Consider the following 17,961-nt stretch of genomic DNA (forward strand, 5'->3'; position numbering starts at 1 on the left):
CATTTAGATACAAGCGCGATCGAAAAACGTAGAAGAGGTGGTAGATATAGCAGCAAATAGTGACAATGACTTTGAGTCCGCTGAAGAAGAGCAAGCAGACGATATTCCTTTAAAAAGGGGTCCTGGCAGGCCACGATTGGTTCGCAGTGGGGAACCAGGCAGACCCACAAAGCAATATACGTATTTAAATTTAATAGACGCTGATGATGTAAAGGTTCCTGAGTCTGTAGAGCAGGCATTTTCAAGTGAATATGCTACTAAATGGTACGACGCTATGCAAAATGAATATAATTCTCTTATGAAAAATGAAACATGGCAGCTTGCAGAAATCCCCAAAGGGCAAAAGCCGTACGATGTAAATGGGTGTATGCCATTAAAAGAGATAAAGAGGGTAAGGTGGATCGCTTTAAAGCTAGGTTAGTCGCAAAAGGGTGTTCACAGGTTTATGTTAACTATGATGAAACCTTTTCACCCGTTGTAAGGTATAGCACTATCCGAATGATATTTGCGCTCGCAGCGGAGTACGGGTTACATCTTCATCAGATGGATGTATCCACCGCATATTTAAATAGCGAGTTGAGCGAAGATATATACATGCGTCAGCCAGAAATGTTTATTGACAAACGATTTCCTACCCATTGTTTGAAGCTGAACAAAGCCTTGTATAAGCGAACCTTGTGTGTACATAAACAAACAAAATGGGCAAATTAATATTATTGCGGTATACGTTGATGATTTGCTCATAGCCAGCTCTGACTTGAAACACATGCACGATATTAAAGCCAGTATTGCAAGAGAAGTAGAAGTGGACGACAAAGGACCGGCGCAGCATTTTTTATGCATGGAGGTGAATCGTGATGGTGAAACAGGCTCTATATCTATTGGACAAAAGGCATATATTAGAAAGCTATTAAACGATTTTGGCATGAATGACACTCGACCGATTGCTGTTCCTTTGGATGCAGGACATCAAATTAATTGCAATAACACAACATGTAAGAAAGTCGATCAGGTACAGTACCAATCCTTGATAGGATCACTGATGTATTTAGCTGTGTGCACACGACCAGATATTTTGCACTCAGTATGCAAATTAGCGCAGAGAAATAATGATCCGCATACAGAGCATCTAGCAGCAGCTAAGAGAATTCTACGTTACTTGAATACGACGCAAGACAAGAAGTTAAAGTATCAGCAAACTGGTAAAGATATGGAAGGTTTTGTTGATGCTGATTGGAGCGGAGATAGTACCGACCGCAAATCTTATACCGGCTATGCGTTTGTACTTGCTGGATGCGTTTTTTCTTATGAATCGAAAAAACAATCGACGGTAGCACTCAGCAGCACTGAAGCCGAATACATGGCACTTACATCTGCAGTTAAAGAAGCAGTGTATTTACGAGTGGGAGAAATGAACATCGAGTGCCCTAAGGCGATAGTAGTAAATGGAGATAACCTCAGTGCTATGAATCTTGTGAAGAACCCGGTGTATCATACAAGAAGTAAGCACATCGACATAAAATACCACTACATACGGGATATCTATCAAGGAGGCGGACACACGGTGGTTCCTCCCATACGACAAAATAAAAAGTCTATGTTTTATATATTGGGCTTGTAGCTAAATAAATAGTTGCATATGCCATCAATTTTATGTATTTTGAATTTTTTTTGATTATTTCTAACGGAACTTCTTGAGTGAAAGCAACATATGTACGGCCTTGCACAGAAGTAAATAGTTGACAAAAATAAAAGCGAAAGCAAAGTGTACATTCAACTGCAAAAATTTAATTTAAAAAAGTATCTAAATAAAAATACTGAAAATGGAAATTAAAGTAGATGGTAATAGTATTATTTTTCAGTAATAACAAGTTTTTAAATTGTGCTGTTGTTTTTAGAATAATACATTTTAATGAAGTGTCTTTTTGTTTCAGTTTTGTTGTTCTTTGTTAAATGTATTTGGAGATTTAGTAACTTTGTCAACCGAATGCAGTGACCGGATTAGTGTGTAAATGTTGATACAAGTATATAGTTTAAAATAATATTAACTTCATGTGCAGGGATTTGCAGGTTTCTAAATAAAGTTCATTAAACTAACCTTACTTTTAAGTTTCAAAGTGTATTTTGTACATCAAATGTGCGTGTTATAGCATTGGTTTTTGCAAGTAATGTCAATAAACAAATGTCGAATTAGTTGTTGTTGTTTCACTCTCTCTCTCTGAGATTTTTATTTTTTAAATTTCTTATCGTAAGAACGTCTCATCAATGCATATTTTCTCGCTCCTATATTTTTGAAATTTGGTGCTCCAAAAATGGATTAAATACGACGAAAGGTCAGGAAGTTTTTGAAGATATAGTCAGAAAAACAGGTTTTGAAGGTGACGAAATTGATAAGTCCGCAGCGGATACCTTACGTGATGTACATTTGGAATCAAATCCACTTTTTCAGGAAGTAAATGTCACCGAAGTTCTTTCACTAATAATTGATACAAACTTAACAAAACATCAGTACTTAAAAATCAGTGATTTTATAAACTCTAAACCTACGTACAAAGTTTTGCCCAGCTATAAAAAGGTTTTAAGTGAAAAGAAAAAAAGTTATCCAGATGCAGAATCGGTTAGCGTGAGTGAATCACAGGCTGAAGTGGAGCTACAAAGTTTACTTGACCATACAGCCTCACGTATATTAGATCTCCAAACTCTCTCTCACTCTTCTATTTATTAATAATAAATCCGGGAATTGGAACAAAATTTATCACATGCTCAGGCATTTTAACGTTACAATTATATATGTAGAATATGAAAAGTGGGCGTTATACAATCGCGATTTTTTCAGAATATCGTACTTGCATGAACAGAAATATGCTGTGTATATTGCAGGTCAGTATCTCTATTCTAACTATTTTTGTCGCTATCCTCCATACAAATGGAACCACTGTGCGACATTGAGCTCAAATATTGTTGCAGCAGTGACAATGACTTTGCATTGGCAGCTGCTGCATATTTTAGATATGGATCTACATTTGTTCATCATTCTGTCCCAAAATCACCCAACTTTTTAATAGATGTATTACCGCATTTGGATGAAAACAGGTTTCGAGAAATTGTGCGAGTCGGCAAAACCACATTTGATTTTATCATTGATCTGATAAAGGATGACGAAGTGTTCAATGGTCCACGTTCATGTAAACAGTTCCCTATCCAAATTCAATTGGCTGTAGTAATGTACCGACTGAGTTCATGTGGAGAAGGAGCAACAATTACTAAAAATTGCTAGTTTGTTTGGTATTAGCGATGGTGGAGTAATACAAGTGAGCTATTTACATATGTATCGGTTAAAATTTGTGTTTCAGCTGTATTTTAAATTTCTCAATAGGTCATGACCAACAGAGTATTTGATGCAATTATTAAAAGGAAAACTCAGTTTCTGTTTTGGCCGGACCCTGTAGAGCGTAGAGCTTTAGTTGTTCAAACACTCAGTGAGCTACCACATTGTGTTGGCTACGTAGATGGAACGGAGATAAAATTAGCGGAAAACCCACTGTAGATTGTGAAGCATATTTTTCTCGCAAGCATATAAGTTAGCAACACTAAAATTAACTGCGATAAGCAGAATAATGCTGGATAAGCAATTAACCAACCAACATCCTGCACGCGAGTTATATCGTCACATCAACCCCCACCAAAACCAAGAAGACACCAATAAATATAAGAACATATCATTAAGTTTATTTTATTATTTAAAACAATACAACAACTGTAAATAATACTTACTTCCTGTTATCAACTTTTGTGCACTCACTATTGTTTTTATTTTACTGACTCATCAAATTTATTTGCTTGACTTCATAAGACACCAATAAAATAATAAGAACATATGTATCATTAAATTTATTTTATTATTTAAAACATTGCAAAAATTGTAATTAATACTTACTTGCAAAAATTGTAATTAATGCTTACTTCCTGTTATCAACTTTTATTTTTACTGACTCATCAAATTTATTTTACTTGTTTGACTTGATGTAAAATTGGTTTAAGAATAAAATTCATTATTGGTGTAACCTTCGAAGGAATAAGGTGTTTTATTGAACGAAAGAAAGTTTGAGCAACGTAACTAACATAACTGGCGCAGTCGAAAAGCCAACGGTTCGAGTCGAAAGTCTAAAAGTGCTATCGAAATAAAACTTTGTGAATCCTTGGACGACATAAGGGGCCGCCTGTTCTAAATCCGAGGGAATATCGGACGCAAAACAAATACCAAGAGAACATTGGTATAAGGCCACAAGGAGATACATAAGTGAACCGGTGGAAAAAAGGACCTACACCCCCCATGCACACCATTCTCATAGGGGCTCTGTAAGTAAATGAGCGGTTATTGAATTACATATATATATAAAATAAAACAAATAAAAAATAAAAATAAATTTTGAAGAAAAGTTAACAAATGTACATAAGTATATTGCGAAAGTAGACGAAATTATAAAATTTGAAATAAAAATATATTAAGTCAAAAGAAAGATTGGAAAGATCAAAACAAATTTTTTTGAAGAAAAGTTAACATATGTATAATGCAAAAGTATATGAAATTAGGAAAATTTTAACTAAAAATATATTAATTCCAAAGGAAGATTGGAAATATCAAAAAAAATATATATATATATATATAATCTTTACAATTTAAAATCAATATCAAAATCAATAAAATAAAAAAGGAAAAGGACGAAGTGGAAAAGTGAAAAAGTGGAAAAAGTAAAAAAAAAACAAAAAAATTAATTACATTTTATTTTTGTGTAGGCATTATTTGATTCCAAATTCCTATCAATCAATCGGAACCAAATTATCCTACGTACATAAAACAAGTTATTATTTTTGATGAGTAATAAATCTAGAAATTTTCCATATCCTAAAAGTTTTAAGATTTTTAAGTCAAGAAGCCTACCCGTTATATCCGAGAACAGTACATTAAATTTTAATATGCTTTCAAATACAGAAGTTCCAAGTATATCAGGGACTCAAACGACAAATAGTAGTAACAACATGAATAATATCGACATTTTTAGCTCACTTAGGATTCCAGATGCAATCAAGGACCTACCCAAATTTGATGGTAATCCAAGATTGCTCCACGAATTCATTAGTAATGTGGAAGAAATACTCCTTCACATTAGTGGAGCAGATAACACTCCTCATGGACTAATCATCTTGAGGGCCATAAGAAATAAAATAGATGGTCAAGCCAACGAAGTCATGTATGGCACATCCCTCAATTGGGATGAGATCAGAGGAAACTTGATATCGCATTATTCAGATAAAAGGACAGAAACATCCCTAATTAGAGATCTTCATTGTTTAAAACAATACGGCAAACCGATTGAAAAATATTACAGCGAAATAATGGAAATTCAATCAGCTTTGTCTAATAATTTATCTATCCATGAGTCCGGAACTAATGTAATTAATGCAAAGAGAAATCTATTTTCTGAAATGTGCCTAAACTCATTTTTGTCAGGTTTACGGGAACCTATGGGATATACGATTAGAGCAATGAGACCAGAATCATTGCCGATTGCCCTTGACTACTGCATCAGAGAACAGAATATTCATTATATTAGGTCCAATTTGAATAAACCCAAATATCCTCAATGGAGACCAAATTACCAATATAATCCATATCCTAAATATCCACAAAATTTTGTAAATAATGCACCAAGACAAGAAAATTATTACCAACCTAAAAGATATTCTAATTTTTCAACCAGACCTTACTATGTTAATAACAATAACTTTGAGCCAAATTCAAACAATCAGAATCGTAATTTGTTACTCCAAAATTCCCAAGTACATCGCGAGAATTTTTCAAATTTTAAACCCAGCCAACGCTTCGATAATTTTTCGAGACAAACAAATTGGAGGCAATCACAGCCTCCACCAGAACCTATGGATACCGGTAGTGGATTTTCAAAATTTGAAAAGGGTACAAACAAATTTAAAAACTAGCCCAAGCACTCAATTTAGTAGGATAACAAATAGGAATGAAATGAATAATATTAACGAATTTAGAAGTCTTCGAAATGAAAGCTCTGTCCCATGTCTTGACCACGCTAACAAGATAAACCTGGACCAATATGAAAATTACAATATTGACGATAATCAGGATTTTTTACAGTTAGCCTCAAGAAACAAACAGGATATATAGACTGCAATAAACATGGTAGTATTTTACCCTATATCAGTATAAGCTCTCCATTTGGCAGACAATTAAGATTCCTAATAGATACCGGAGCTTCTTCTTCATTTATAAACCCGGAATTTATAAATCCCTTAGATATCAAGAAATGTACTCCAATAACTATATCTACCATCTTACATAAATATATAATTGACAAGCAAGTAACATTACCAATTTTCAAAGAAATTAGGAAAACAGGAACTCTTACATTCTTAGTTTTTAAATTCCATGATTATTTTGACGGACTGTTAGGCTTAGATTTTCTGACAAAAAATAAAGCTAAAATTGATCTTGAAAATAAAATACTAATTACAAATAATATTACAATACCTCTTAAAATGAAACCAAATTTTTCCTCTGATAAATTCACAATAGAGGCAAATTCGAAACAAATCGTAAAACTGCCGGTTGATTCTAAGGAAGGAGATATTATGATAAATACAATAACTTTGGACAACGGCTTAATTATTTCTCCAGGCATATATTTTGCGAAAGACTGGTTTAGTACAATAGAAGTAGTTAATCCCACGGGGAATGACCAAACAATTTTCTTAGAGCAACCCCTGAAACCAAGTCCGTATGATTCAGAAAACTTCGTCGAACTTAATAACTTTAATATGCATTGCAAATCAAACAGTGAAAGAATTGCAAATTTATCTGACTTACTCCGAATGGAACAACTGAATGGCGAATAAAAGCATAAACTTTTGAAACTATGTACTAAATATAGTGATATCTTTTATAGAGAGGATGAAAAGTTGACGTTTGCAAATGAAATAAAACACAGAATTAGGACGACGGACGATATTCCTATTCATACTAGGTCTTACAGGTATCCTTTCGTTCACAAAGAGGAAGTTCGAAGACAGATATCAGAGATGTTGGAGCAAGGGATTATTAAACCGAGCTTTTCCCCATGGAGCTCTCCAGTATGGATTGTTCCAAAAAAGAAGGACGCATCGGGGAAAACGAAATGGAGACTGGTCATTGACTATAGGAAGTTGAACGAGAAAACCGTCTCGGACAGGTACCCACTCCCGAACATATCTGAGATCTTGGATAAACTGGGCAAATGCCTTTACTTTTCGACTTTGGACTTAGCAAGTGGCTTCCATCAAATTGAAATGGATCCACGGGACATATCAAAAACAGCCTTTACTGTGGAAGGGGGTCACTACGAATACGTAAGAATGCCTTTTGGCTTAAAAAACGCACCCTCAACTTTCCAGAGGGTCATGGATAATGTCCTAAATGATTTAGTTGGAAAAATCTGTCTAGTGTATTTAGATAACATTATTATATTTTCGACGTCCCTCCAGGAACATATTGAGAATCTAGAAAAAGTCTTTCTAAAGTTAAGATGTTCAAATTTTAAAGTCCAGATGGACAAATCAGAGTTTATGCGAAAAGAAATTGCTTTTTTAGGACATGTAGTCACGACGGAAGGCATAAAACCGGATCCGACAAAAATAGAAGCCATACAGAAATTTCCAATACCACGAACTAATCGTGAAATAAAATCGTTCATAGGCCTACTTAGTTATTATAGGAAGTTTATCCCGAACCTGGCAAGACTTGCAAAACCAATGACAGAATGCTTAAAAAAGGACAGAAGCATAACACTAAATGCCAGATACCTAGAAGCTTTCGAAACGTGCATGAACATTTTAATGAACGATCCAATACTGCAATACCCTGATTTCACAAAGCCATTTTTACTCACAACAGACGCAAGTAACATTGCGCTTGGAGCAGTCCTTTCTCAAGGTCACATAGGTAGTGACAAACCTATTTGCTACGCAAGTAGGACTCTTTCTGAGAGTGAGATTAACTATTCCACTATTGAGAAAGAGCTTTTAGCCATAGTGTGGGCAACCAAATATTTCCGCCCATATCTCTTCGGTCGTAAATTTAAAATAATTACTGACCACAGACCACTTACATGGCTAATGAGTCTCAAGGAGCCCAATTCGAAATTGGTGAGATGGCGCCTGAAGTTGGAAGAGTATGACTACGAGATCGTATACAAAAAAGGAAAATTGAACAGTAACGCAGATGCATTAAGCAGAATAAAATTAGACCATGATAAAACCGCTGATATAAATTTGTGTGATTCGGAAGAACTGTCTACAATACATTCATGTAAAGAAAATGTGAATGATGGCATACCAATTTCAGAAAAACCTTTAAATGAATTCAACTTGCAATTTTTATTAGAAAAATCTGACAAAAAACCCAGTATGACTGTTGAAACCATCTTTAGAAACAAACAAAAATGCAAAAATTGTAATTAATGCTTACTTCCTGTTATCAACTTTTATTTTTACTGACTCATCAAATTTATTTTACTTGTTTGACTTGATGTAAAATTGGTTTAAGAATAAAATTCATTATTGGTGTAACCTTCGAAGGAATAAGGTGTTTTATTGAACGAAAGAAAGTTTGAGCAACGTAACTAACATAACTCGCGTTCATCCGAATTTGACATTTGTGTCATTTATACTTAAAAATATTTATTATTATATCAACTGAAATTCGAAAATATGTTTAATAACGCGGATCTGGGGGATTTGAGGATAATTACGATGTGGAAACGCGAACTAATCTTCTTCGACAGCGCCGTTTCATTAGAGATAATTCTAATCCTACAGAGCTACCTAACACGGTGTATGTATCCAGTTCAATTATAACGAATAATAAGAAGTTTTTGTTCAATGTACACGTATTTGTAGATTCGTTGCGAATTTCCGCTTAAACAAGGGCGCATTTATGTATGTGCTGGATAAAATCAAAGACAAATTTCATTGTTGGATGTCGTCTTCCACAACGCCGATGTTAAAATTGTGTGCCGCGCTCAGATTTTTTGCACATGGCAGTTACCAACAAGCTATAGGGAATGAATTTCAGTTGGGACTTGCTCAGCCAACAGTTTCCCTTACTTTAAAAGAGATCATACCGGTTTGGAAAATGAAATTTGTCGTACCCATATAAGCGTAGATATGAGTGAAGAAGAAAAGCAGCAGGCAAGGAGCAAATTTTATTCAAGATCGGGAATACCAAATGTAATAGGCTGCATCGATGGAACCCATATTGCCATTTATGCTCCTACCACAAACAACACAAATTTTGTATTACATAAGTCTTGTTTGATTGTTTAAAGACATTTTATCATCGACTGCTGACTTTCTTAATTAAGTGTGAGTATTTTTATAAGAATTATAAAAACAGTATACAATGAATTGGACAACTGAAGAAAGTATAACCTATCATTCCGCATATGCAGACACAATGGATGATGAGGAACTGTTTAGTGGTGATGACTTCTCAAGTGACGACATTTTTAAGGATGTTACTTATACCTCCCCTAAGAAAACTTCGAAGCGTAAAGTACATATTTGAAGATGGTCCGCCTGTGAAGAAAGCTTGTATAGAAGCCGCGTACTTGAATAAGACAATTTTCCAGCCAAACTTCTACGTTGATTTCGAAAAAGTTTGTATTGTTTTGATTTATTTACGTATGTAGGGTAGAAGGGGGAGGCTTCGTCTTTCTCAAATTTGGCATGCTTTATAACTGCTATTGGTTTAGTTCCAAGAACAAACAGTGGCGACGTTGACTGCGATGCTTTCACATGAATTATTCAGTCATTTCTTGAACACGGTGATGTACGGAGTGTTTTTCTATTTTTCAAGTGTGTATATGTAAAAAGTGTTCGTAAGTATTAGTGTGGAAAAAATACATTTTAAGACTTATTACGTTCGTTTTTTCCCCAAACATATTATAATAAAAGTGTGATTTGCTGTTATTTAAGATTTTTCAATAAATAATAGTGTGTAGTTTTCAAAGCGAAAAAATGTAAGTAATCGCACAAGGGAGGATTCGGAGTCTAAATACTCGACGAACCAAGTTCTTACAGCTGCGCAAGAAAGAGATTTAACGGTATATTTCATAAAAACTTCTAGTCTTCATCACGGGCTAACGTATGACTTGGATAGACGTTTCGTTTTCGAATATGTTTCTAAATATAAAATAAAATATCCCCGAAGCTGGGACAAAGAGAATAAAGCTGAAATTGATCAAATAACCTTCAAGTTCTACAAACACTTTTAGGTTATAACTGAAAAAGGAAAGCGAACCGTATCGCAAGCGGGGAAGTTTAGTAACTATGGTAGGGATTGTTAACGGATCTGGTAACCATATTCCATCGATTTACGTTTTCCCTCGTAAGCGCATGAATCCTAATTTTCGAAGAGGATCAGTGCCAGGCTCAAAAGCACTTTTATCAAACAATGGATGGATGAACTTGGAGCTTTTTATAGATGTTCTTATCCACATTAAAGGTCATGCGCGTTGCACTATAGACGATCCTGTTCTACTTCTGATGGACAACCATGCTTCCCATTGTAGTCTAAACAGCGTCATTTACAGTCGAGAAAACGGAATTTGTTTACTATCTTTCCCACCCCATACCTTACACAAACTTCAGCCGCTTGATGTATCGGTATTCGGACCTTTCAAGAATTTTTGTAAGCAATCATTTAATGATTTTATGATCAACAATCCGGGAAAGAAAATCGAAATTTCTGATACAGCTAATCTAACAAGGACTCCATTTTTGCGAGCTTTTTCTCCCGACAATATTATCAAAGGATTTTCAGCCACTGGAATATTTCCATATAATTCATTAATTTTTTCTGAGTGTGACTTTTCCCATTCTCAAATCGAAATAAGCTCTGATGTTACCATCGAAACTAATCAAGCCGAACGTATTGAGAATTGCTTGCCAACTGATGCTATCCGGAGGCCACCATCTGAGCCGAATTGTTTTTCTCTAGCGGTTATCCGCCCGCTTCCCGTACTGAAGAAGAAGAAAATCTCAGTCAAGACACAGATTCTCCAGAAAAATCACGATTAGAGGAATTGAGAGAACAAAGCGTTAATAAATCCAAGTTGCCAAAGCTAAAGCTTTGTAAAAAAACAAAAACGTTGCGCAATCCAAAAGCTAAAAAGCAGAAGATAAGTTCATTATCCAGTGAAGACGGTTCCTACAGCTTAGCTGATTCTGACAAATCCTTTGATTTTGGTCAGCTCAAAACGCAAATATTTTATGAACCTAATATCGAAGACAAAAGCTTGGTTTCTAAGCAGGACATAGTGGGTACGTTGCCTACGCCTGAACATCCACCAGAAACTTCCCGAACACAAAGCAAATTTATTTTTTTAATGTAATATTTCATTTTTATTAAGTTAAGTTCTAAGTTTTTTTCTGTTCTTTTTATTGAAGTAAAAATATAAATGAATTAAAGATACCTATGCGGTATAATTTTCCAAAAACATGTTTTTTGTTAAAAATTTAACTGATATGTTCGATAAATGTCGGGACCTCCCTTCAGTGTCAAAGGCTCCCAAACAGTTGTCGAAGCCTCCCTACTGTCGGAGGTTTCGTCATATATGGGTTCTCATAGTAACTTGGTTATAAGTTGGAAAGCAAATGGAAGAGAAGACTAAATATGAAAGGAAAGGGTAATATACATTCATATCAACAATAATTATGAGAGAAAGTATCTGCTCTTACTTTGGTTTCTCTAAAAAAAACGGATTTTCTCTCAACGTGTCGAAACCTCCCCCTTCTACCCTATGTACTGGCTGTTAAATAAAGAAAGAGTAATTGAAAAAAAAATTACAAAACTGACAGAAGTTCAGTTCTCTCTCAGTTGTTAAAAAAACGTGGTTTCGCATGTCTGACTTGTTAAGATAGTGTAGCAAAAACGGATTTTTCACGTGGTAGCAACAAACTTATCAAAACAAATATATTGTTAATCGATAAAATAAAGTCCATATTTCATTATAAAAAGGCGAGTTTTAAGCTAAATAAAGGTTTGGTCATAAAAAAAATTAAAAGAACAGAAAACTAAAAAAAAGCGTCTAATATGGTACACTTGTGGCCGGCCAATATGGTACAGTGTACCATATTACCCTTCTGTAATATCAATAGGTTATTGCTTAAATTTAATGGTGAAATCTTCAGCAATCATGCCGAATAAAGATTTACGAAGGCAGTGGAATAGCGAAAACATGCGCAAGGCCGCTGTAAGAAACGATGAAATGGGTATTTTACTGGCCGCAAAAGTCTTCGATGTTCCGCACACCACACTGCGGCACATGGCTACAAGTGAAAAGCCTACAGAGGAGCTTCTTTCAGCAAAACTCGGACGAAAACCAGTCTTTACCCCCGAGATGGAAAGCGATATAGTTAAATACGCTTTGGAGATGGAGTCTCGCTTTTGGGGGCTAACGGAAAAATTAAGCTTTCGATCCAACTGGTACATCGTTTGATAGAGCAAAGAGATTTAATCGTGAAAATGTGGCTTCGTTTTTCAACTTATTGGAAAGTAAATATATCAAACACAATTTTTCAGCGACAAGTACATATTTGGAATGTAGACGAAACAGGATTGTCAGTGGTGCAGTCTCGACAACCAAAAGTAGTCGCACAAAAAGGAAAAAGGCAAATAGGCGCTATGACTTCCGCAGAGCGCGGATCCCTCATTACTGTTATAACGTGCATGAGCGCTGGTGGATCCTTTCTGCGGCCATATTTTATTTTCCCAAGGAAAAACAATCATCCACTCCTTATGAAGGATGCACCACCTGGAGCAAAATTGTCGTGTCATCTTTCTGGATGGGTGCAAATACCAATTTTTACAGAATGGTTTAACCCTAGAACCATAATATGCGTAAATTTTACGCATATACAATTTTCAAATTGTGTTTGCACAAGTGTGCCATGACGTAACGGTACCCAGCGCCGGCAGTGCTTGTAGCAATTAGTTTTATATATGCAGGAATGAGAAAACCCAGCAAATGTGGTCATTTGAAGGTTTGAGAGCAAGTGCAGCACAAGTCTATGCGTAAAATTTACGCATTGTTGGTAAAAAGCGAAAAAATCGAATACGTAAAATTTACGCATTGTTGGTAATAAGTGGAATAATTATTCGTAATAAAAGTATACAACTGTTGTGCAAATTTTATGTAGGCTTGTTTTCACTGACGAAATGGCAGCTGGAAAACCGTGTTTTTCAAAACAAAAATTTGATGATGACGATATAGAGGTTATTCTGCATGATGAAGATTTTAGTGATATCAGTGGAGATGGAGAAGAGGAAAATGAAGATTTCGATAGCGATGATAGTTTGGCCGATATGAGCTATTTTCCTGATCCAATTGATGAAGCAGAGCTAGAAAAAGAACTAGAAGTTGCCTGGTCTGAAAAAAGAAAAACAGCAACAGCATTGGAGGGGAATAAGCAGACAAAAATAAAACGTAAAACTTTAACATTGCCAAATTTGGAACAAGAGTTGGATAACCAACTTGCGGAAATTGGGGAAAATAGTCAAATTTTGGGCAAAAACGGTCACATTTGGAATAATTTTCCAATAAAACGTGAATACGGTAAATGCGCAGCACGAAATATTATATACATTCGGCCAGGTAATAAAATAATAATGAGAGAAGTACACTTTCGTACATCTACACTAAATATTTACAGGACCATCGGGTAACGCCAAAGAAGCCATGGAACCAAGCGATGGATTTAACCCGAAATAACCCACGCGTACCATATGGTAACGCAAAATGTCATGTTACATTTTCATAAATAACTTGACAGCTACACTACAAAACTACAAACTACAAACCGTTTTCTTATGCGAAAAATTTGCAGCTTTCCAGAATTGTGAAATTTGAATTATTGGGAGCTCAATTCAAGTATTTATCGTAGCTGGAAATAAGTTGACGAAAGCAAAGGTGAAAAAATCTTGTTTTCGATATGGCATGTCGGTAAGTGCTTTTATATAATGCTTATATTTCGACAGACTTTAGAATTAATAATACCAATCGATAGCTAAATAAATAAACCATAAAATGTGAATTCAGTTTGGTCAAAAAATAGTTGGTTTTTACTATTTTTTTACATTTTACCTTAGGCGTTACCATATGGTAACCGTGGGTCGCCTAGGGGACAGGTTTTTTATTCGTGTTTCATTTAATTTTTTGTGATTTTCTTTGCATTTTGGATCGCGTACGAAGTATTTTTATGCTTTTATTAAACAAATGTCTGAATATGTTCTTGTTTTTTATCACCCCTATCACGCATTTCGACTTGGATTGAAATTTTCTCCGTTTGGCGACTTTGGTATCATGCGTTCCGTTCCCGTTCAGTTCAACTTCGAAATTTACGATTCTGCCTATCATGCATTTCGATCGTAGCTCCGTTTTGCTAAGTTGCAATTTTGTTGGCGGAGAACTTTTTGTGTTTTTATTTTGCTGCGAAGATTTTATTATTTGCGTGATTTTTTTTAATTTTCTAAAAATGTAAGTAAAACTTGTATTTAAAAGTTGTAAAAGACACGATATTTCCAGTTTTAGTGATGTTTTTTGATATGCTTTCAGGTCAAAAATAACAACACCAGAGCAATATGGAAAATTGGCAGATATGACGGAGAGTAAGCTAGATATAGCCAACGGTTTCCACCAGCGTCCTAAAGAAGATGTGCAGGCTTTTTGGAAAGAGGAAGCATCAAATTTACTTGCCGTCGTTTCTTCCGCAAACGTATCTAGGACATACTTGAATGCGTCCTTATTCAGACGAAAGTTTTTTTGAATCTAAATAAGTAAACAAATTGTAAGAAAAATGTCTACTTTCACGTGCAATTACTTACAGCCCGTCATTCATCTGGAAGGGATCGCACATACATATCTCGTAATCTTCTCCTCTCAATTCTCACCTCAGCATTCTGAGATGCGCTGCGCTTTTCCTCAACCAGTAATATCGCCGCGGATAAAGATTCCATAGTTACGTTTAATAAAAATAATAACAATATAAAAATTTTACTTTTATTTATTTTCTTTGAACAGCAGTAATTTTGTATTTTTGCTTTGTTATGTTCCAGTTTCACATATTTCAAAGCAAACAGCTGATTTCGAAAGAGTTATAGCTCTTCCTCTTCTTCTTTCAATCCAATTGCAACGCATGATACCTAATTTCGACTCCGGCGGAGCGTAGAGCGGGAACGTAATCGAAATGCATGATAGGGGTGTATATGTTTTATTTTGCTTAGAGGTTTATCGTTGCAACAAATGCTTGATTTTATTGAAGAGCTTGACGAAGCAGGTGATCAAGATGATGTACCAGCTACTATTTATATTGAACCTCCTGTGGATGGCAATATATCTGGTTAAGATGATGCGGAAGACGAATCTGGGGGAATACCAGATAATGTTTGTCCCGCTCAGCTTAAAAGCGGATGTGAAGTTGTAATGGCTAGTGGACGACGTTTACAAAATTTTGATGAAGATGAAATTGGAGGCATGTTTGAAAACAATATTGCTTCATATTTGCATAATAATAATTATCTTGAATTCTTTAGCTCCAAATATCGAAGATTTTCCCGTCGTTATTGTTGAAAAAGAATATAAAAGTATGGATTTTAATGGTTAACCTTCAGCATCCAATTGTACATCACCAGATAGAAAGCGGTTACGTAGAGTGACACCAAAATCTTCAAATGTTTCACTGCCACAAAGTAATAAACAAACAACATTTCAATGGATAAAAGATGATGCGTCATCTCTTATTCCCATTTTCCCAGATGCAAATTACGAGGATTGTCGTTATTTACTACCGCATCAGCAATTTGAAAAGTTTTTCGATGATGAATTATTGGGACACATTTGCGAACAAAGTGCAATGTATGCGATCGGACAGAATAGACCTAACCCAAGCATAACAGTCGGCGAACTTCGAGCATTTATTGGTATATTGGGCATTACGGGATACAATTACCACGCCAATTTCAGAAATTTATGGAGTCAAGATGAAGATATTCGCAACAGCTTAGTGAGTAACACAATACGTCGAAATAGATTTCAGGAAATTTTGCAAAATCTTCACTTCGAAGACAACTCTAATGCTTCTTCAAAAAACGGCGACGCCAATCCCGAAAAAATGTGGAAATTGCGACCATTGACTGATCCTTTAAAAGCAAAAATGATTGATCATTTTCATGCCGAACAAAATCTATCCTTTCACGAAAGTATGATTTCCTACTTTGGCAGACACGGATGTCAGCAGTTTATCAAGGGCAAACCATTACGTTTTGGGTATAAAGTTTGGTCCCTTTGCACTCCTTCGGGTTATATGGTGAACTTCGAAATTTACCAAGGAAAGAATCCTCGTGCAAACGAAGATTATGAAGCGAAGTTTGGAAAATGTGCTGCTCCTTTGGTCAGTATAGTTTACGATTTTCCTGATTCATTGAAAGTGTTGCCGTTTTCGTTTTATTTCGACAACCTTTTCTCTAGTTATCCTTTGTTAGCTTTTCTGAAAAGATGTGGATATAATGCCACGGGAACAATCCGTCAAAACCGCATTCCTGCAAGCTGTCCTCTGATACACAAGAAAAATTTTAAATCAATGGATAGAGGTTACTCGGAATCAATTGTTATGAAAAGTACTGGTATTCGTTTGGTGAAATGGAAAGAGAATAATGTTGTCTGCTTATTGTCTACCACTTTTGGTGAAAATCCTAAGTCAATGGCACAACGTTATTCAAAGCAGAGTAAATCCCGAATAATCGTACCCCGTCCTTGAGCGATCACTGAATATAACAAATATATGTGTGGAGTAGATCGTTTCGATCAAAACTTGGCCCAGTACCGCATCGCATACAGGGGAAAAAAGTGGTGGTCTAGCATATTTACCTGGCTGATAGATGCTTCTATTCAAAATGCTTGGCAGCTTCATCGAAAAGAGCAACCAAAAATGACGCAACTTGAATTTCGACGACAACTGGCCGTATACTATTGCACACATTATGGTACCAAAGCCAAATCGCTTGGTCCCATGACTTCTCACAGATATGCCCAGCAACTAAGTCGCGTTGAACACACTCTCCGGTACGATCAAACTGGGCACTTTGTAGTGCCATCAAATCGTAGACGTTGTGCGGGTGAAAATTGTAGCGTTAACGGGCGAACAGCATGTGGAAAATGTAACGTTGGACTTTGCGTCAAGTGTTTTGCAGACTATCATACCAAACCATAACTGTATTGTCATAAAATTTATTTTTTCTTACTTAAAATTTCAATAAAAATGCATAAAACAAGATTTTTCGAAGGTTTTATTTCAAAAAGGAAGAGCAAAAAACCTGTACCCTAGGCGACCCACGGTTACCATATGGCAACGCTGGTTTTTCGCATTTTCCGGAAAAGTTATATAGTGAATCGTAAAACGGACATCAATTTCGTGCTGAGGAGGTCAAAATACATAAGTCTACTTAATTCCAGCAAAATCTGAAAGACAAAAAAGTTCTGGGTAGTACCGGGTTAAACTGTTTATTAGTGACGAGATATTGAATATTGTTATATACCATACAAATGCCAAAATTTCTCAACTAAGAAATAAATATCAATCAAGAAATGCCACGGTTTCAAATACAAGTCTTATGGAATTGAAAGCCTTATTGGGTTTGCTGTATTTGTCTGCTGTTTTGAAGAGCAACCATCTATCAACTGATATCTTGTTTGACACTTCTTATTCGGGCGATCGATATAGAGCGACAATGAGTAGACATAGATTCGAGTTTCTTCTAAACTCACTTCGTTTCGACGATATGACTACAAGAGAAGAGCGGAAGAAAAAGTCTTCATTTGCGCCAATTTCTGAAATTTG

The sequence above is a fragment of the Bactrocera dorsalis genome, chromosome 1 (assembly GCF_023373825.1).
Source record: "Bactrocera dorsalis isolate Fly_Bdor chromosome 1, ASM2337382v1, whole genome shotgun sequence".
NCBI classification, from domain to species: Eukaryota; Metazoa; Arthropoda; class Insecta; order Diptera; family Tephritidae; genus Bactrocera; species Bactrocera dorsalis.